The following is a 21,026-nucleotide window of genomic DNA, read 5'->3' as shown; positions in this document are numbered from 1 at the left end:
GAGTAAGAGTTAAGACAGTAGCTATTAGGCCAGAGTAAGAGTCCAAGACCTTAATCATTAGGCCAGAATAAGAGTTAAGACAGTAGCTATGAGGCCAGAGTAAGAGTCCAAGACCTTAACCATTAGGCCAGAGTAAGAGTTAAAACAATAGCTATGAGGCCAGAGTAAGAGTCCAAGACCTTAACCATTAGGCCAGAGTAAGAGTTAAGACAGTAGCTATAAGGCCAGAGTAAGAGTTAAGACAGTAGCTATGAGGCCAGAGTAAGAGTCCAAGACCTTAACCATTAGGCCAGAGTAAGAGTTAAGACAGTAGCTATTAGGCCAGAGTAAGAGTTAAGACAGTAGCTATTAGGCCAGAGTAAGAGTCCAAGACCTTAACCATTAGGCCAGAGTAAGAGTTTAGACAGTAGCTATTAGGCCAGAGTAAGAGTTAAGACAGTAGCTATGAGGCCAGAGTAAGAGTCCAAGACCTTAACCATAAGGCCAGAGTAAGAGTTAAGACAGTAGCTATTAGGCCAGAGTAAGAGTTAAGACAGTAGCTATTAGGCCAGAGTGAGAGTTAAGACAGTAGATATGAGGCCAGAGCAAGAGTTAAGACAGTAGCTATGAGGCCAGAGTAAGAGTTAAGACAGTAGCTATGAGGCCAGAGTAAGAGTTAAGACAGTAGCTATTAGGCCAGAGTAAGAGTCCAAGACCTTAATCATTAGGCCAGAGTAAGAGTTAAGACAGTAGCTATGAGGCCAGAGTAAGAGTCCAAGACCTTAACCATTAGGCCAGAGTAAGAGTTAAAACTGTAGCTATGAGGCCAGAGTAAGAGTCCAAGACCTTAACCATTAGGCCAGAGTAACAGTTAAGACAGTAGCTATGAGGCCAGAGTAAGAGTCCAAGACCTTAACCATTAGGCCATAGTAAGAGTTAAGACAGTAGCTATGAGGCCAGTGTAAGAGTTAAGACAGTAGCTATGAGGCCAGAGTAACAGTGTAGACAGTAGCTATGAGGCCAGAGTAAGAGTTAAGACAGTAGCTATTAGGCCAGAGTAAGAGTTAAGACAGTAGCTATGAGGCAAGAGTAAGAGTTAAGACAGTAGCTATTAGGCCAGAGTAAGAGTCCAAGACCTTAACCATTAGGCCAGAGTAAGAGTTAAGACAGTAGCTATGAGGCCAGAGTAAGAGTTAAGACAGTAGCTATTAGGCCAGAGTAAGAGTCCAAGACCTTAACCATTAGGCCAGAGTAAGAGTTAAGACAGTAGCTATGAGGCCAGAGTAAGAGTTAAGACAGTAGCTATGAGGCCAGAGTAAGAGTCCAAGACCTTAACCATTAGGCCAGAGTAAGAGTTAAGACAGTAGCTATGAGGGCAGAGTAAGAGTCCAAGACCTTAACCATTAGGCCAGAGTAAGAGTTAAGACAGTAGCTATGAGGCCAGAGTAAGAGTTAAGACAGTAGCTATGAGGCCAGAGTAAGAGTTAAGACAGTAGCTATGAGGCCAGAGTAAGAGTCCAAGACCTTAACCATTAGGCCAGAGTAAGAGTTAAGACAGTAGCTATGAGGCCAGAGTAAGAGTTAAGACAGTAGCTATGAGGCCAGAGTAAGAGTTAAGACAGTAGCTATGAGGCCAGAGTAAGAGTCCAAGACCTTAACCATTAGGCCAGAGTAAGAGTTAAGAAAGTAGCTATGAGGCCAGAGTAAGAGTCCAAGACCTTAACCATTAGGCAAGAGTAAGAGTTAAGACAGTAGCTATGAGTCCAGAGTAAGAGTTAAGACAGTAGCTATGAGGCCAGAGTAAGAGTTAAAACAGTAGATATGAGGCCAGAGTAAGAGTCCAAGACCTTAACCATTAGACCAGAGTAAGAGTTAAGACAGTAGCTATTAGGCCAGAGGAAGCGTTAAGACAGTAGCTATGAGGCCAGAGTAAGAGTTAAGACAGTAGCTATGACGCCAGAGTAAGAGTTAAGCCAGTAGTTATGAGGCCAGATTAAGAGTCCAAGACCTTACCCATTAGGCCAGAGTAAGTGTTAAGACAGTAGCTATTAGGCCAGAGTAAGAGTTAAGACAGTAGCTATGAGGCCAGAGTAAGAGATAAGACAGTAGCTATTAGGCCAGAGTAAGAGTTAAGACAGTAGCTATTAGGCAAGAGTAAGAGTTAAGACAGTAGCTATGAGGCCAGAGTAAGAGTCCAAGACCTTAACCATTAGGCCAGAGTAAGAGTTAAGACAGTAGCTATGAGGCCAGATTAAGAGTTAAGACAGTAGCTATGAGGCCAGATTAAGAGTTAAGACAGTAGCTATTAGGCCAGTGTAAGAGTTAAGACAGTAGCTATGAGGCCGGAGTAAGAGTTAAGACAGTAGCTATTAGGCCAGAGTAAGAGTTAAGACAGTAGCTATTAGGCCAGAGTAAGAGTTAAGACAGTAGCTATTAGGAAAGAGTAAGAGTTAAGACAGTAGCTAGGAGGCCAGAGTAAGAGTTAAGACAGTAGCTAGGAGGCCAGAGTAAGAGTCCAAGACCTTAACCATTAGGCCAGAGTAAGAGTTAAGACAGTAGCTATTAGGCCAGAGTAAGAGTTAAGACAGTAGCTATGAGGCCAGAGTAAGAGTTAAGACAGTAGCTATGAGGCCAGAGTAAGAGTTAAGACAGTAGCTATTAGGCCAGAGTAAGAGTTAAGACAGTAGCTATGAGGTCAGAGTAAGAGTTAAGTCAGTAGCTATGAGGCCAGAGTAAGCGTTAAGACAGTAGCTATGAGGCCAGAGTAAGAGTTAAGACAGTAGCTATGAGGCCAGAGTAAGAGTCAAAGACATTAACCATTAGGCCAGAGTAATAGTTAAGACAGTAGCTATTAGGCCAGAGTAAGAGTTAAGACAGTAGCTATGAGGCCAGAGTAAGAGTTAAGACAGTAGCTATGAGGCCAGAGTAAGAGTCCAATACCTTAACTATTAGGCCAGAGTAAGAGTTAAGACAGTAGCTATGAGGCCAGAGTAAGAGTTAAGACAGTAGCTATGAGGCCAGAGTAAGAGTCCAAGACCTTAACCATTAGGCCAGAGTAAGAGTTAGAACAGTAGCTATGAGGCCAGAGTAAGAGTTAAGACAGTAGCTATGAGGCCAGAGTGAGAGTTAAGACAGTAGCTATGAGGCCAGAGTAAGAGTTAGACAGTAGCTATGAGGCCAGAGTAAGAGTCCAAGACCTTAACTATTAGGCCAGAGTAAGAGTTAAGACAGTAGCTATGAGGCCAGAGTAAGAGTTAAGACAACAGCTATGGGGCCAGAGTAAGAGTTAAGACAGTAGCTATGAGGCCAGAGTAAGAGTTAAGACAGTAGCTATGAGGCCAGAGTAAGAGTCCAAGACCTTAGCCATTAGGCCAGAGTAAGAGTTAAGACAGTATCTATGAGGCCAGAGTAAGAGTTAAGACAGTAGCTATTAGGCCAGAGTAAGAGTTAAGACAGTAGCTATGAGGCCAGAGTAAGAGTTAAGACAGTAGCTATGAGGCCAGAGTAAGAGTTAAGACAGTAGCTATGAGGCCAGAGTAAGAGTCCAAGACCTTAATCATTAGGCCAGAGTAAAAGTTAAGACAGTAGCTGTGAGGCCAGAGTAAGAGTTAGGACAGTAGCTATGAGGCCAGGGTAAGAGTTAAGACAGTAGCTATGAGACCAGAGTAAGAGTCCAAGACCTTAACCATTAGGCCAGAGTAAGGGTTAAGACAGTAGCTATGAGGCCAGAGTAAGAGTTCAGACAGTAGCTATGAGGCCAGAGTAAGAATTAAGACAGTAGCTATTAGGCCCGAGTAAGAGTCCAAGACCTTAACCATTAGGCCAGAGTAAGAGTTAAGACAGTAGCTATTAGGCCAGAGTAAGAGTTAAGACAGTAGCTATTAGGCCAGAGTAAGAGTTAAGACAGTAGCTATGAGGCCAGAGTAAGAGTTAAGACAGTAGCTATGAGGCCAGAGTAAGAGTTAAGACAGTAGCTATGAGGCCAGAGTAAGAGTCCAAGACCTTAACCATTAGGCCAGAGTAAGAGTTAAGACAGTAGCTATTAGGCCAGAGTAAGAGTTAAGACAGTAGCTATTAGGCCAGAGTAAGAGTTAAGACAGTAGCTATTAGGCCAGAGTAAGAGTTAAGACAGTAGCTATGAGGCCAGAGTAAGAGTCCAAGACCTTAACCATTAGGCCAGAGTAAGAGTTAAGACAGTGGCTATTAGGCCAGAGTAAGAGTTAAGACAGTAGCTATGAGGCCAGAGTAAGAGTTAAGACAGTAGCTATGAGGCCAGAGTAAGAGTTAAGACAGTAGCTATTAGGCCAGAGTAAGAGTTAAGACAGTAGCTATGAGGCCAGAGTAAGAGTCCAAGACCTTAACCATTAGGCCAGATTAAGAGTTAAAACAGTAGCTATGAGGCCAGAGTAAGAGTCCAAGACCTTAACCATTAGGCCAGAGTAAGAGTTAAGACAGTAGCTATTAGGCCAGAGTAAGAGTTAAGACAGTAGCTATTAGGCCAGAGTAAGAGTTAAGACAGTAGCTATTAGGCCAGAGTAAGAGTTAAGACAGTAGCTATGAGGCCAGAGTAAGAGTTAAGACAGTAGCTATGAGGCCAGAGTAAGAGTTAAGACAGTAGCTATTAGGCCAGAGTAAGAGTCCAAGACCTTAACCATTAGGCCAGAGTAAGAGTTAAGACAGTAGCTATGAGGCCAGAGTAAGAGTCCAAGACCTTAACCATTAGGCCAGATTAAGAGTTAAAACAGTAGCTATGAGGCCAGAGTAAGAGTCCAAGACCTTAACCATTAGGCCAGAGTAAGAGTTAAGACAGTAGCTATTAGGCCAGAGTAAGAGTTAAGACAGTAGCTATTAGGCCAGAGTAAGAGTTAAGACAGTAGCTATGAGGCCAGAGTAAGAGTTAAGACAGTAGCTATGAGGCCAGAGTAAGAGTCCAAGACCTTAACCATTAGGCCAGAGTAAGAGTTAAGACAGTGGCTATTAGGCCAGAGTAAGAGTTAAGACAGTAGCTATGAGGCCAGAGTAAGAGTTAAGACAGTAGCTATGAGGCCAGAGTAAGAGTTAAGACAGTAGCTATTAGGCCAGAGTAAGAGTTAAGACAGTAGCTATTAGGCCAGAGTAAGAGTTAAGACAGTAGCTATGAGGCCAGAGTAAGAGTCCAAGACCTTAACCATTAGGCCAGAGTAAGAGTTTAGACAGTAGCTATTAGGCCAGAGTAAGAGTTAAGACAGTAGCTATGAGGCCAGAGTAAGAGTCCAAGACCTTAACCATAAGGCCAGAGTAAGAGTTAAGACAGTAGCTATTAGGCCAGAGTAAGAGTTAAGACAGTAGCTATTAGGCCAGAGTAAGAGTCCAAGACCTTAATCATTAGGCCAGAGTAAAAGTTAAGACAGTAGCTGTGAGGCCAGAGTAAGAGTTAGGACAGTAGCTATGAGGCCAGGGTAAGAGTTAAGACAGTAGCTATGAGGCCAGAGTAAGAGTCCAAGACCTTAACCATTAGGCCAGAGTAAGAGTTAAGACAGTAGCTATGAGGCCAGAGTAAGAGTTCAGACAGTAGCTATGAGGCCAGAGTAAGAGTCCAAGACCTTAACCATTAGGCCAGAGTAAGAGTTAGAACAGTAGCTATGAGGCCAGAGTAAGAGTTAAGACAGTAGCTATGAGGCCAGAGTAAGAGTTAAGACAGTAGCTATGAGGCCAGAGTAAGAGTTAGACAGTAGCTATGAGGCCAGAGTAAGAGTCCAAGACCTTAACTATTAGGCCAGAGTAAGAGTTAAGACAGTAGCTATGAGGCCAGAGTAAGAGTTAAGACAACAGCTATGGGGCCAGAGTAAGAGTTAAGACAGTAGCTATGAGGCCAGAGTAAGAGTTAAGACAGTAGCTATGAGGCCAGAGTAAGAGTCCAAGACCTTAGCCATTAGGCCAGAGTAAGAGTTAAGACAGTATCTATGAGGCCAGAGTAAGAGTTAAGACAGTAGCTATTAGGCCAGAGTAAGAGTTAAGACAGTAGCTATGAGGCCAGAGTAAGAGTTAAGACAGTAGCTATGAGGCCAGAGTAAGAGTTAAGACAGTAGCTATGAGGCCAGAGTAAGAGTCCAAGACCTTAATCATTAGGCCAGAGTAAAAGTTAAGACAGTAGCTGTGAGGCCAGAGTAAGAGTTAGGACAGTAGCTATGAGGCCAGGGTAAGAGTTAAGACAGTAGCTATGAGGCCAGAGTAAGAGTCCAAGACCTTAACCATTAGGCCAGAGTAAGAGTTAAGACAGTAGCTATGAGGCCAGAGTAAGAGTTCAGACAGTAGCTATGAGGCCAGAGTAAGAATTAAGACAGTAGCTATTAGGCCAGAGTAAGAGTCCAAGACCTTAACCATTAGGCCAGAGTAAGAGTTAAGACAGTAGCTATTAGGCCAGAGTAAGAGTTAAGACAGTAGCTATTAGGCCAGAGTAAGAGTTAAGACAGTAGCTATGAGGCCAGAGTAAGAGTTAAGACAGTAGCTATGAGGCCAGAGTAAGAGTTAAGACAGTAGCTATGAGGCCAGAGTAAGAGTCCAAGACCTTAACCATTAGGCCAGAGTAAGAGTTAAGACAGTAGCTATTAGGCCAGAATAAGAGTTAAGACAGTAGCTATTAGGCCAGAGTAAGAGTTAAGACAGTAGCTATTAGGCCAGAGTAAGAGTTAAGACAGTAGCTATTAGGCCAGAGTAAGAGTTAAGACAGTAGCTATGAGGCCAGAGTAAGAGTCCAAGACCTTAACCATTAGGCCAGAGTAAGAGTTAAGACAGTAGCTATGAGGCCAGAGTAAGAGTTAAGACAGTAGCTATGAGGCCAGAGTAAGAGTTAAGACAGTAGCTATTAGGCCAGAGTAAGAGTTAAGACAGTAGCTATTAGGCCAGAGTAAGAGTTAAGACAGTAGCTATGAGGCCAGAGTAAGAGTCCAAGACCTTAACCATTAGGCCAGATTAAGAGTTAAAACAGTAGCTATGAGGCCAGAGTAAGAGTCCAAGACCTTAACCATTAGGCCAGAGTAAGAGTTAATACAGTAGCTATTAGGCCAGAGTAAGAGTTAAGACAGTAGCTATTAGGCCAGAGTAAGAGTTAAGACAGTAGCTATTAGGCCAGAGTAAGAGTTAAGACAGTAGCTATTAGGCCAGAGTAAGAGTTAAGACAGTAGCTATGAGGCCAGAGTAAGAGTTAAGACAGTAGCTATGAGGCCAGAGTAAGAGTTAAGACAGTAGCTATTAGGCCAGAGTAAGAGTCCAAGACCTTAACCATTAGGCCAGAGTAAGAGTTAAGACAGTAGCTATGAGGCCAGAGTAAGAGTCCAAGACCTTAACCATTAGGCCAGATTAAGAGTTAAAACAGTAGCTATGAGGCCAGAGTAAGAGTCCAAGACCTTAACCATTAGGCCAGAGTAAGAGTTAAGACAGTAGCTATTAGGCCAGAGTAAGAGTTAAGACAGTAGCTATTAGGCCAGAGTAAGAGTTAAGACAGTAGCTATTAGGCCAGAGTAAGAGTTAAGACAGTAGCTATGAGGCCAGAGTAAGAGTTAAGACAGTAGCTATGAGGCCAGAGTAAGAGTCCAAGACCTTAACCATTAGGCCAGAGTAAGAGTTAAGACAGTGGCTATTAGGCCAGAGTAAGAGTTAAGACAGTAGCTATTAGGCCAGAGTAAGAGTTAAGACAGTAGCTATGAGGCCAGAGTAAGAGTTAAGACAGTAGCTATTAGGCCAGAGTAAGAGTTAAGACAGTAGCTATTAGGCCAGAGTAAGAGTTAAGACAGTAGCTATGAGGCCAGAGTAAGAGTCCAAGACCTTAACCATTAGGCCAGAGTAAGAGTTTAGACAGTAGCTATTAGGCCAGAGTAAGAGTTAAGACAGTAGCTATGAGGCCAGAGTAAGAGTCCAAGACCTTAACCATAAGGCCAGAGTAAGAGTTAAGACAGTAGCTATTAGGCCAGAGTAAGAGTTAAGACAGTAGCTATTAGGCCAGAGTAAGAGTTAAGACAGTAGCTATGAGGCCAGAGTAAGAGTTAAGACAGTAGCTATGAGGCCAGAGTAAGAGTTAAGACAGTAGCTATGAGGCCAGAGTAAGAGTTAAGACAGTAGCTATTAGGGCAGAGTAAGAGTCCAAGACCTTAACCATTAGGCCAGAGTAAGAGTTAAAACAGTAGCTATGAGGCCAGAGTAAGAGTCCAAGACCTTAACCATTAGGCCAGAGTAACAGTTAAGACAGTAGCCATGAGGCCAGAGTAAGAGTCCAAGACCTTAACCATTAGGCCATAGTAAGAGTTAAGACAGTAGCTATGAGGCCAGAGTAAGAGTTAAGACAGTAGCTATGAGGCCAGAGTAACAGTTAAGACAGTAGCTATGAGGCCAGAGTAAGAGTTAAGACAGTAGCTATTAGGCCAGAGTAAGAGTTAAGACAGTAGCTATGAGGCCAGAGTAAGAGTTAAGACAGTAGCTATTAGGCCAGAGTAAGAGTCCAAGACCTTAACCATTAGGCCAGAGTAAGAGTTAAGTCAGTAGCTATGAGGCCAGAGTAAGAGTTAAGACAGTAGCTATTAGGCCAGAGTAAGAGTCCAAGACCTTAACCATTAGGCCAGAGTAAGAGTTAAGACAGTAGCTATGAGGCCAGAGTAAGAGTTAAGACAGTAGCTATGAGGCCAGAGTAAGAGTTAAGCCAGTAGCTATGGGGCCAGATTAAGAGTCCAAGACCTTAACCATTAGGCCAGAGTAAGTGTTAAGACAGTAGCTATTAGGCCAGAGTAAGAGTTAAGACAGTAGCTATGAGGCCAGAGTAAGAGTTAAGACAGTAGCTATTAGGCCAGAGTAAGAGTTAAGACAGTAGCTATTAGGCCAGAGTAAGAGTTAAGACAGTAGCTATGAGGCCAGAGTAAGAGTCCAAGACCTTAACCATTAGGCCAGAGTAAGAGTTAAGACAGTAGCTATGAGGCCAGAGTAAGAGTTAAGACAGTAGCTATGAGGCCAGAGTAAGAGTTAAGACAGTAGCTATTAGGCCAGTGTAAGAGTTAAGACAGTAGCTATGAGGCCAGAGTAAGAGTTAAGACAGTAGCTATTAGGCCAGAGTAAGAGTTAAGACAGTAGCTATTAGGCCAGAGTAAGAGTTAAGACAGTAGCTATGAGGCCAGAGTAAGAGTTAAGACAGTAGCTATTAGGCCAGAGTAAGAGTTAAGACAGTAGCTATGAGGCCAGAGTAAGAGTTAAGACAGTAGCTAGGAGGCCAGAGTAAGAGTCCAAGACCTTAACCATTAGGCCAGAGTAAGAGTTAAGACAGTAGCTATTAGGCCAGAGTAAGAGTTAAGACAGTAGCTATGAGGCAAGAGTAAGAGTTAAGACAGTAGCTATGAGGCCAGAGTAAGAGTTAAGACAGTAGCTATTAGGCCAGAGTAAGAGTTAAGACAGTAGCTATGAGGTCAGAGTAAGAGTTAAGTCAGTAGCTATGAGGCCAGAGTAAGCGTTAAGACAGTAGCTATGAGGCCAGAGTAAGAGTTAAGACAGTAGCTATGAGGCCAGAGTAAGAGTCCAAGACATTAACCATTAGGCCAGAGTAATAGTTAAGACAGTAGCTATTAGGCCAGAGTAAGAGTTAAGACAGTAGCTATGAGGCCAGAGTAAGAGTTAAGACAGTAGCTATGAGGCCAGAGTAAGAGTCCAAGACCTTAACCATTAGGCCAGAGTAAGAGTTAAGACAGTATCTATGAGGCCAGAGTAAGAGTTAAGACAGTAGCTATTAGGCCAGAGTAAGAGTTAAGACAGTAGCTATGAGGCCAGAGTAAGAGTTAAGACAGTAGCTATGAGGCCAGAGTAAGAGTTAAGACAGTAGCTATGAGGCCAGAGTAAGAGTCCAAGACCTTAACCATTAGGCCAGAGTAAAAGTTAAGACAGTAGCTGTGAGGCCAGAGTAAGAGTTAAGACAGTAGCTATGAGGCCAGGGTAAGAGTTAAGACAGTAGCTATGAGGCCAGAGTAAGAGTCCAAGACCTTAACCATTAGGCCAGAGTAAGAGTTAAGACAGTAGCTATGAGGCCAGAGTAAGAGTTCAGACAGTAGCTATGAGGCCAGAGTAAGAATTAAGACAGTAGCTATTAGGCCAGAGTAAGAGTTAAGACAGTAGCTATTAGGCCAGAGTAAGAGTTAAGACAGTAGCTATGAGGCCAGAGTAAGACTTAAGACAGTAGCTATTAGGCCAGAGTAAGAGTTAAGACATTAGCTATGAGGCCAGAGTAAGAGTCCAAGACCTTAACCATTAGGCCAGAGTAAGAGTTAAGACAGTAGCTATTAGGCCAGAGTAAGAGTTAATACAGTAGCTATGAGGCCAGAGTAAGAGTCCAAGACCTTAACCATTAGGCCAGAGTAAGAGTTTAGACAGTAGCTATTAGGCCAGAGTAAGAGTTAAGACAGTAGCTATGAGGCCAGAGTAAGAGTCCAAGACCTTAACCATAAGGCCAGAGTAAGAGTTAAGACAGTAGCTATTAGGCCAGAGTAAGAGTTAAGACAGTAGCTATTAGGCCAGAGTAAGAGTTAAGACAGTAGCTATGAGGCCAGAGTAAGAGTTAAGACAGTAGCTATGAGGCCAGAGTAAGAGTTAAGACAGTAGCTATGAGGCCAGAGTAAGAGTTAAGACAGTAGCTATTAGGCCAGAGTAAGAGTCCAAGACCTTAACCATTAGGCCAGAGTAAGAGTTAAGACAGTAGCTATGAGGCCAGAGTAAGAGTCCAAGACCTTAACCATTAGGCCAGAGTAAGAGTTAAAACAGTAGCTATGAGGCCAGAGTAAGAGTCCAAGACCTTAACCATTAGGCCAGAGTAACAGTTAAGACAGTAGCTATGAGGCCAGAGTAAGAGTCCAAGACCTTAACCATTAGGCCATAGTAAGAGTTAAGACAGTAGCTATGAGGCCAGAGTAAGAGTTAAGACAGTAGCTATGAGGCCAGAGTAACAGTTAAGACAGTAGCTATGAGGCCAGAGTAAGAGTTAAGACAGTAGCTATTAGGCCAGAGTAAGAGTTAAGACAGTAGCTATGAGGCCAGAGTAAGAGTTAAGACAGTAGCTATTAGGCCAGAGTAAGAGTCCAAGACCTTAACCATTAGGCCAGAGTAAGAGTTAAGACAGTAGCTATGAGGCCAGAGTAAGAGTTAAGACAGTAGCTATTAGGCCAGAGTAAGAGTCCAAGACCTTAACCATTAGGCCAGAGTAAGAGTTAAGACAGTAGCTATGAGGCCAGAGTAAAAGTTAAGACAGTAGCTATGAGGCCAGAGTAAGAGTCCAAGACCTTAACCATTAGGCCAGAGTAAGAGTTAAGACAGTAGCTATGAGGCCAGAGTAAGAGTCCAAGACCTTAACCATTAGGCCAGAGTAAGTGTTAAGACAGTAGCTATTAGGCCAGAGTAAGAGTTAAGACAGTAGCTATGAGGCCAGAGTAAGAGTTAAGACAGTAGCTATTAGGCCAGAGTAAGAGTTAAGACAGTAGCTATTAGGCCAGAGTAAGAGTTAAGACAGTAGCTATGAGGCCAGAGTAAGAGTCCAAGACCTTAACCATTAGGCCAGAGTAAGAGTTAAGACAGTAGCTATGAGGCCAGAGTAAGAGTTAAGACAGTAGCTATGAGGCCAGAGTAAGAGTTAAGACAGTAGCTATTAGGCCAGTGTAAGAGTTAAGACAGTAGCTATGAGGCCAGAGTAAGAGTTAAGACAGTAGCTATTAGGCCAGAGTAAGAGTTAAGACAGTAGCTATTAGGCCAGAGTAAGAGTTAAGACAGTAGCTATGAGGCCAGAGTAAGAGTTAAGACAGTAGCTATTAGGCCAGAGTAAGAGTTAAGACAGTAGCTATGAGGCCAGAGTAAGAGTTAAGACAGTAGCTAGGAGGCCAGAGTAAGAGTCCAAGACCTTAACCATTAGGCCAGAGTAAGAGTTAAGACAGTAGCTATTAGGCCAGAGTAAGAGTTAAGACAGTAGCTATGAGGCAAGAGTAAGAGTTAAGACAGTAGCTATGAGGCCAGAGTAAGAGTTAAGACAGTAGCTATTAGGCCAGAGTAAGAGTTAAGACAGTAGCTATGAGGTCAGAGTAAGAGTTAAGTCAGTAGCTATGAGGCCAGAGTAAGAGTTAAGACAGTAGCTATGAGGCCAGAGTAAGAGTCCAAGACATTAACCATTAGGCCAGAGTAATAGTTAAGACAGTAGCTATTAGGCCAGAGTAAGAGTTAAGACAGTAGCTATGAGGCCAGAGTAAGAGTTAAGACAGTAGCTATGAGGCCAGAGTAAGAGTCCAAGACCTTAACCATTAGGCCAGAGTAAGAGTTAAGACAGTATCTATGAGGCCAGAGTAAGAGTTAAGACAGTAGCTATTAGGCCAGAGTAAGAGTTAAGACAGTAGCTATGAGGCCAGAGTAAGAGTTAAGACAGTAGCTATGAGGCCAGAGTAAGAGTTAAGACAGTAGCTATGAGGCCAGAGTAAGAGTCCAAGACCTTAACCATTAGGCCAGAGTAAAAGTTAAGACAGTAGCTGTGAGGCCAGAGTAAGAGTTAAGACAGTAGCTATGAGGCCAGGGTAAGAGTTAAGACAGTAGCTATGAGGCCAGAGTAAGAGTCCAAGACCTTAACCATTAGGCCAGAGTAAGAGTTAAGACAGTAGCTATGAGGCCAGAGTAAGAGTTCAGACAGTAGCTATGAGGCCAGAGTAAGAATTAAGACAGTAGCTATTAGGCCAGAGTAAGAGTTAAGACAGTAGCTATTAGGCCAGAGTAAGAGTTAAGACAGTAGCTATGAGGCCAGAGTAAGACTTAAGACAGTAGCTATTAGGCCAGAGTAAGAGTTAAGACATTAGCTATGAGGCCAGAGTAAGAGTCCAAGACCTTAACCATTAGGCCAGAGTAAGAGTTAAGACAGTAGCTATTAGGCCAGAGTAAGAGTTAATACAGTAGCTATGAGGCCAGAGTAAGAGTCCAAGACCTTAACCATTAGGCCAGAGTAAGAGTTTAGACAGTAGCTATTAGGCCAGAGTAAGAGTTAAGACAGTAGCTATGAGGCCAGAGTAAGAGTCCAAGACCTTAACCATAAGGCCAGAGTAAGAGTTAAGACAGTAGCTATTAGGCCAGAGTAAGAGTTAAGACAGTAGCTATTAGGCCAGAGTAAGAGTTAAGACAGTAGCTATGAGGCCAGAGTAAGAGTTAAGACAGTAGCTATGAGGCCAGAGTAAGAGTTAAGACAGTAGCTATGAGGCCAGAGTAAGAGTTAAGACAGTAGCTATTAGGCCAGAGTAAGAGTCCAAGACCTTAACCATTAGGCCAGAGTAAGAGTTAAGACAGTAGCTATGAGGCCAGAGTAAGAGTCCAAGACCTTAACCATTAGGCCAGAGTAAGAGTTAAAACAGTAGCTATGAGGCCAGAGTAAGAGTCCAAGACCTTAACCATTAGGCCAGAGTAACAGTTAAGACAGTAGCTATGAGGCCAGAGTAAGAGTCCAAGACCTTAACCATTAGGCCATAGTAAGAGTTAAGACGGTAGCTATGAGGCCAGAGTAAGAGTTAAGACAGTAGCTATGAGGCCAGAGTAACAGTTAAGACAGTAGCTATGAGGCCAGAGTAAGAGTTAAGACAGTAGCTATTAGGCCAGAGTAAGAGTTAAGACAGTAGCTATGAGGCCAGAGTAAGAGTTAAGACAGTAGCTATTAGGCCAGAGTAAGAGTCCAAGACCTTAACCATTAGGCCAGAGTAAGAGTTAAGACAGTAGCTATGAGGCCAGAGTAAGAGTTAAGACAGTAGCTATTAGGCCAGAGTAAGAGTCCAAGACCTTAACCATTAGGCCAGAGTAAGAGTTAAGACAGTAGCTATGAGGCCAGAGTAAAAGTTAAGACAGTAGCTATGAGGCCAGAGTAAGAGTCCAAGACCTTAACCATTAGGCAAGAGTAAGAGTTAAGACAGTAGCTATGAGGCCAGAGTAAGAGTCCAAGACCTTAACCATTAGGCCAGAGTAAGAGTTAAGACAGTAGCTATGAGGCCAGAGTAAGAGTTAAGACAGTAGCTATGAGGCCAGAGTAAGAGTTAAGACAGTAGCTATGAGGCCAGAGTAAGAGTCCAAGACCTTAACCATTAGGCCAGAGTAAGAGTTAAGACAGTAGCTATGAGGCCAGAGTAAGAGTTAAGACAGTAGCTATGAGGCCAGAGTAAGAGTTAAGACAGTAGCTATGAGGCCAGAGTAAGAGTCCAAGACCTTAACCATTAGGCCAGAGTAAGAGTTAAGAAAGTAGCTATGAGGCCAGAGTAAGAGTCCAAGACCTTAACCATTAGGCCAGAGTAAGAGTTACGACAGTAGCTATGAGTCCAGAGTAAGAGTTAAGACAGTAGCTATGAGGCCAGAGTAAGAGTTAAAACGGTAGCTATGAGGCCAGAGTAAGAGTCCAAGACCTTAACCATTAGACCAGAGTAAGAGTTAAGACAGTAGCTATTAGGCCAGAGGAAGCGTTAAGACAGTAGCTATGAGGCCAGAGTAAGAGTTAAGACAGTAGCTATGAGGCCAGAGTAAGAGTTAAGCCAGTAGCTATGAGGCCAGATTAAGAGTCCAAGACCTTAACCATTAGGCCAGGGTAAGTGTTAAGACAGTAGCTATTAGGCCAGTGTAAGAGTTAAGACAGTAGCTATGAGGCCAGAGTAAGAGTTAAGACAGTAGCTATTAGGCCAGAGTAAGAGTTAAGACAGTAGCTATGAGGCCAGAGTAAGAGTCCAAGACCTTAACCATTAGGCCAGAGTAAGAGTTTAGACAGTAGCTATTAGGCCAGAGTAAGAGTTAAGACAGTAGCTATGAGGCCAGAGTAAGAGTCCAAGACCTTAACCATAAGGCCAGAGTAAGAGTTAAGACAGTAGCTATTAGGCCAGAGTAATAGTTAAGACAGTAGCTATTAGGCCAGAGTAAGAGTTAAGACAGTAGCTATGAGGCCAGAGTAAGAGTTAAGACAGTAGCTATGAGGCCAGAGTAAGAGTTAAGACAGTAGCTATTAGGCCAGAGTAAGAGTCCAAGACCTTAACCATTAGGCCAGAGTAAGAGTTAAGACAGTAGCTATGAGGCCAGAGTAAGAGTCCAAGACCTTAACCATTAGGCCAGAGTAAGAGTTAAAACAGTAGCTATGAGGCCAGAGTAAGAGTCCAAGACCTTAACCATTAGGCCAGAGTAACAGTTAAGACAGTAGCTATGAGGCCAGAGTAAGAGTCCAAGACCTTAACCATTAGGCCATAGTAAGAGTTAAGACAGTAGCTATGAGGCCAGAGTAAGAGTTAAGACAGTAGCTATGAGGCCAGAGTAACAGTTAAGACAGTAGCTATGAGGCCAGAGTAAGAATTAAGACAGTAGCTATTAGGCCAGAGTAAGAGTTAAGACAGTAGATATGAGGCCAGAGTAAGAGTTAAGACAGTAGCTATTAGGCCAGAGTAAGAGTTAAGACAGTAGCTATTAGGCCAGAGTAAGAGTTAAGACAGTAGCTATGAGGCCAGAGTAAGAGTTAAGACAGTAGCTATGAGGCCAGAGTAAGAGTCCAAGACCTTAACCATTAGGCCAGAGTAAGAGTTAAGACAGTAGCTATGAGGCCAGAGTAAGAGTCCAAGACCTTAACCATTAGGCCAGAGTAAGAGTTAAGACAGTAGCTATGAGGCCAGAGTAAGAGTTAAGACAGTAGCTATGAGGCCAGAGTAAGAGTTAAGACAGTAGCTATGAGGCCAGAGTAAGAGTTAAGACAGTAGCTATGAGGCCAGAGTAAGAGTCCAAGACCTTAACCATTAGGCCAGAGTAAGAGTTAAGACAGTAGCTATGAGGCCAGAGTAAGAGTTAAGACAGTAGCTATGAGGCCAGAGTAAGAGTTAAGACAGTAGCTATGAGGCCAGAGTAAGAGTCCAAGACCTTAACCATTAGGCCAGAGTAAGAGTTAAGAAAGTAGCTATGAGGCCAGAGTAAGAGTCCAAGACCTTAACCATTAGGCCAGAGTAAGAGTTAGGACAGTAGCTATGAGTCCAGAGTAAGAGTTAAGACAGTAGCTATGAGGCCAGAGTAAGAGTTAAAACAGTAGCTATGAGGCCAGAGTAAGAGTCCAAGACCTTAACCATTAGACCAGAGTAAGAGTTAAGACAGTAGCTATTAGGCCAGAGGAAGCGTTAAGACAGTAGCTATGAGGCCAGAGTAAGAGTTAAGACAGTAGCTATGAGGCCAGAGTAAGAGTTAAGCCAGTAGCTATGAGGCCAGATTAAGAGTCCAAGACCTTAACCATTAGGCCAGAGTAAGTGTTAAGACAGTAGCTATTAGGCCAGAGTAAGAGTTAAGACAGTAGCTATGAGGCCAGAGTAAGAGTTAAGACAGTAGCTATTAGGCCAGAGTAAGAGTTAAGACAGTAGCTATTAGGCCAGAGTAAGAGTTAAGACAGTAGCTATGAGGCCAGAGTAAGAGTCCAAGACCTTAACCATTAGGCCAGAGTAAGAGTTAAGACAGTAGCTATGAGGCCAGAGTAAGAGTTAAGACAGTAGCTATTAGGCCAGTGTAAGAGTTAAGACAGTAGCTATGAGGCCAGAGTAAGAGTTAAGACAGTAGCTATTAGGCCAGAGTAAGAGTTAAGACAGTAGCTATTAGGCCAGAGTAAGAGTTAAGACAGTAGCTATGAGGCCAGAGTAAGAGTTAAGACAGTAGCTATTAGGCCAGAGTAAGAGTTAAGACAGTAGCTAGGAGGCCAGAGTAAGAGTTAAGACAGTAGCTAGGAGGACAGAGTAAGAGTCCAAGACCTTAACCATTATGCCAGAGTAAGAGTTAAGACAGTAGCTATTAGGCCAGAGTAAGAGTTAAGACAGTAGCTATGAGGCCAGAGTAAGAGTTAAGACAGTAGCTATGAGGCCAGAGTAAGAGTTAAGACAGTAGCTTTTAGGCCAGAGTAAGAGTTAAGACAGTAGCTATGAGGTCAGAGTAAGAGTTAAGTCAGTAGCTATGAGGCCAGAGTAAGCGTTAAGACAGTAGCTATGAGGCCAGAGTAAGAGTTAAGACAGTAGCTATGAGGCCAGAGTAAGAGTCCAAGACATTAACCATTAGGCCAGAGTAATAGTTAAGACAGTAGCTATTAGGCCAGAGTAAGAGTTAAGACAGTAGCTATGAGGCCAGAGTAAGAGTCCAATACCTTAACTATTAGGCCAGAGTAAGAGTTAAGACAGTAGCTATGAGGCCAGAGTAAGAGTTAAGACAGTAGCTATGAGGCCAGAGTAAGAGTCCAAGACCTTAACCATTAGGCCAGAGTAAGAGTTAAGACAGTAGCTATGAGGCCAGAGTAAGAGTTAAGACAGTAGCTATGAGGCCAGAGTAAGAGTTAAGACAGTAGCTATGAGGCCAGAGTAAGAGTCCAAGACCTTAACCATTAGGCCAGAGTAAGAGTTAAGACAGTAGCTATGAGGCCAGAGTAAGAGTTAAGACAACAGCTATGGGGCCAGAGTAAGAGTTAAGACAGTAGCTATGAGGCCAGAGTAAGAGTTAAGACAGTAGCTATGAGGCCAGAGTAAGAGTCCAAGACCTTAACCATTAGGCGAGAGTAAGAGTTAAGACAGTATCTATGAGGCCAGAGTAAGAGTTAAGACAGTAGCTATTAGGCCAGAGTAAGAGTTAAGACAGTAGCTATGAGGCCAGAGTAAGAGTTAAGACAGTAGCTATGAGGCCAGAGTAAGAGTTAAGACAGTAGCTATGAGGCCAGAATAAGAGTCCAAGACCTTAACCATTAGGCCAGAGTAAAAGTTAAGACAGTAGCTGTGAGGCCAGAGTAAGAGTTAAGACAGTAGCTATGAGGCCAGGGTAAGAGTCCAAGACCTTAACCATTAGGCCAGAGTAAGAGTTAAAACAGTAGCTATGAGGCCAGAGTAAGAGTCCAAGACCTTAACCATTAGGCCAGAGTAACAGTTAAGACAGTAGCTATGAGGCCAGAGTAAGAGTCCAAGACCTTAACCATTAGGCCATAGTAAGAGTTAAGACAGTAGCTATGAGGCCAGAGTAAGAGTTAAGACAGTAGCTATGAGGCCAGAGTAAGAGTTAAGACAGTAGCTATGAGGCCAGAGTAAGAGTTAAGACAGTAGCTATTAGGCCAGAGTAAGAGTCCAAGACATTAACCATTAGGCCAGAGTAAGAGTTAAGACAGTAGCTATGAGGCCAGAGTAAGAGTCCAAGACCTTAACCATTAGGCCAGATTAAGAGTTAAAACAGTAGCTATGAGGCCAGAGTAAGAGTCCAAGACCTTAACCATTAGGCCAGAGTAAGAGTTAAGACAGTAGCTATTAGGCCAGAGTAAGAGTTAAGACAGTAGCTATTAGGCCAGAGTAAGAGTTAAGACAGTAGCTATTAGGCCAGAGTAAGAGTTAAGACAGTAGCTATGAGGCCAGAGTAAGAGTTAAGACAGTAGCTATGAGGCCAGAGTAAGAGTCCAAGACCTTAACCATTAGGCCAGAGTAAGAGTTAAGACAGTGGCTATTAGGCCAGAGTAAGAGTTAAGACAGTAGCTATGAGGCCAGAGTAAGAGTTAAGACAGTAGCTATGAGGCCAGAGTAAGAGTTAAGACAGTAGCTATTAGGCCAGAGTAAGAGTTAAGACAGTAGCTATTAGGCCAGAGTAAGAGTTAAGACAGTAGCTATGAGGCCAGAGTAAGAGTCCAAGACCTTAACCATTAGGCCAGAGTAAGAGTTTAGACAGTAGCTATTAGGCCAGAGTAAGAGTTAAGACAGTAGCTATGAGGCCAGAGTAAGAGTCCAAGACCTTAACCATAAGGCCAGAGTAAGAGTTAAGACAGTAGCTATGAGGCCAGAGTAAGAGTTAAGACAGTAGCTATGAGGCCAGAGTAAGAGTTAAGACAGTAGCTATGAGGCCAGAGTAACAGTTAAGACAGTAGCTATGAGGCCAGAGTAAGAGTTAAGACAGTAGCTATTAGGCCAGAGTAAGAGTTAAGACAGTAGCTATGAGGCCAGAGTAAGAGTTAAGACAGTAGCTATTAGGCCAGAGTAAGAGTCCAAGACCTTAACCATTAGGCCAGAGTAAGAGTTAAGACAGTAGCTATGAGGCCAGAGTAAGAGTTAAGACAGTAGCTATTAGGCCAGAGTAAGAGTCCAAGACCTTAACCATTAGGCCAGAGTAAGAGTTAAGACAGTAGCTATGAGGCCAGAGTAAGAGTTAAGACAGTAGCTATGAGGCCAGAGTAAGAGTTAAGCCAGTAGCTATGAGGCCAGATTAAGAGTCCAAGACCTTAACCATTAGGCCAGAGTAAGTGTTAAGACAGTAGCTATTAGGCCAGAGTAAGAGTTAAGACAGTAGCTATGAGGCCAGAGTAAGAGTTAAGACAGTAGCTATTAGGCCAGAGTAAGAGTTAAGACAGTAGCTATTAGGCCAGAGTAAGAGTTAAGACAGTAGCTATGAGGCCAGAGTAAGAGTCCAAGACCTTAACCATTAGGCCAGAGTAAGAGTTAAGACAGTAGCTATGAGGCCAGAGTAAGAGTTAAGACAGTAGCTATGAGGCCAGAGTAAGAGTTAAGACAGTAGCTATTAGGCCAGTGTAAGAGTTAAGACAGTAGCTATGAGGCCAGAGTAAGAGTTAAGACAGTAGCTATTAGGCCAGAGTAAGAGTTAAGACAGTAGCTATTAGGCCAGAGTAAGAGTTAAGACAGTAGCTATGAGGCCAGAGTAAGAGTTAAGACAGTAGCTATTAGGCCAGAGTAAGAGTTAAGACAGTAGCTATGAGGCCAGAGTAAGAGTTAAGACAGTAGCTAGGAGGCCAGAGTAAGAGTCCAAGACCTTAACCATTAGGCCAGAGTAAGAGTTAAGACAGTAGCTATTAGGCCAGAGTAAGAGTTAAGACAGTAGCTATGAGGCAAGAGTAAGAGTTAAGACAGTAGCTATGAGGCCAGAGTAAGAGTTAAGACAGTAGCTATTAGGCCAGAGTAAGAGTTAAGACAGTAGCTATGAGGTCAGAGTAAGAGTTAAGTCAGTAGCTATGAGGCCAGAGTAAGCGTTAAGACAGTAGCTATGAGGCCAGAGTAAGCGTTAAGACAGTAGCTATGAGGCCAGAGTAAGAGTTAAGACAGTAGCTATGAGGCCAGAGTAAGAGTCCAAGACATTAACCATTAGGCCAGAGTAATAGTTAAGACAGTAGCTATTAGGCCAGAGTAAGAGTTAAGACAGTAGCTATGAGGCCAGAGTAAGAGTCCAATACCTTAACTATTAGGCCAGAGTAAGAGTTAAGACAGTAGCTATGAGGCCAGAGTAAGATTTAAGACAGTAGCTATGAGGCCAGAGTAAGAGTCCAAGACCTTAACCATTAGGCCAGAGTAAGAGTTAAGACAGTAGCTAAGAGGCCAGAGTAAGAGTTAAGACAGTAGGTATGAGGCCAGAGTAAGAGTTAAGACAGTAGCTATGAGGCCAGAGTAAGAGTTAAGACAGTAGCTATGAGGCCAGAGTAAGAGTCCAAGACCTTAACCATTAGGCCAGAATAAAAGTTAAGACAGTAGCTGTGAGGCCAGAGTAAGAGTTAAGACAGTAGCTATGAGGCCAGGGTAAGAGTTAAGACAGTAGCTATGAGGCCAGAGTAAGAGTCCAAGACCTTAACCATTAGGCCAGAGTAACAGTTAAGACAGTAGCTATGAGGCCAGAGTAAGAGTTCAGACAGTAGCTATGAGGCCAGAGTAAGAATTAAGACAGTAGCTATTAGGCCAGAGTAAGAGTTAAGACAGTAGCTATTAGGCCAGAGTAAGAGTTAAGACAGTAGCTATGAGGCCAGAGTAAGAGTTAAGACAGTAGCTATTAGGCCAGAGTAAGAGTTAAGACATTAGCTATGAGGCCAGAGTAAGAGTCCAAGACTTTAACCATTAGGCCAGAGTAAGAGTTAAGACAGTAGCTATTAGGCCAGAGTAAGAGTTAAGACAGTAGCTATGAGGCCAGAGTAAGAGTCCAAGACCTTAACCATTAGGCCAGAGTAAGAGTTTAGACAGTAGCTATTAGGCCAGAGTAAGAGTTAAGACAGTAGCTATGAGGCCAGAGTAAGAGTCCAAGACCTT

Source organism: Triturus cristatus, chromosome 11, assembly GCF_964204655.1.
Source record: "Triturus cristatus chromosome 11, aTriCri1.1, whole genome shotgun sequence".
Taxonomy (NCBI): domain Eukaryota; kingdom Metazoa; phylum Chordata; class Amphibia; order Caudata; family Salamandridae; genus Triturus; species Triturus cristatus.
Note: the sequence above shows the minus strand (reverse complement) of the source record.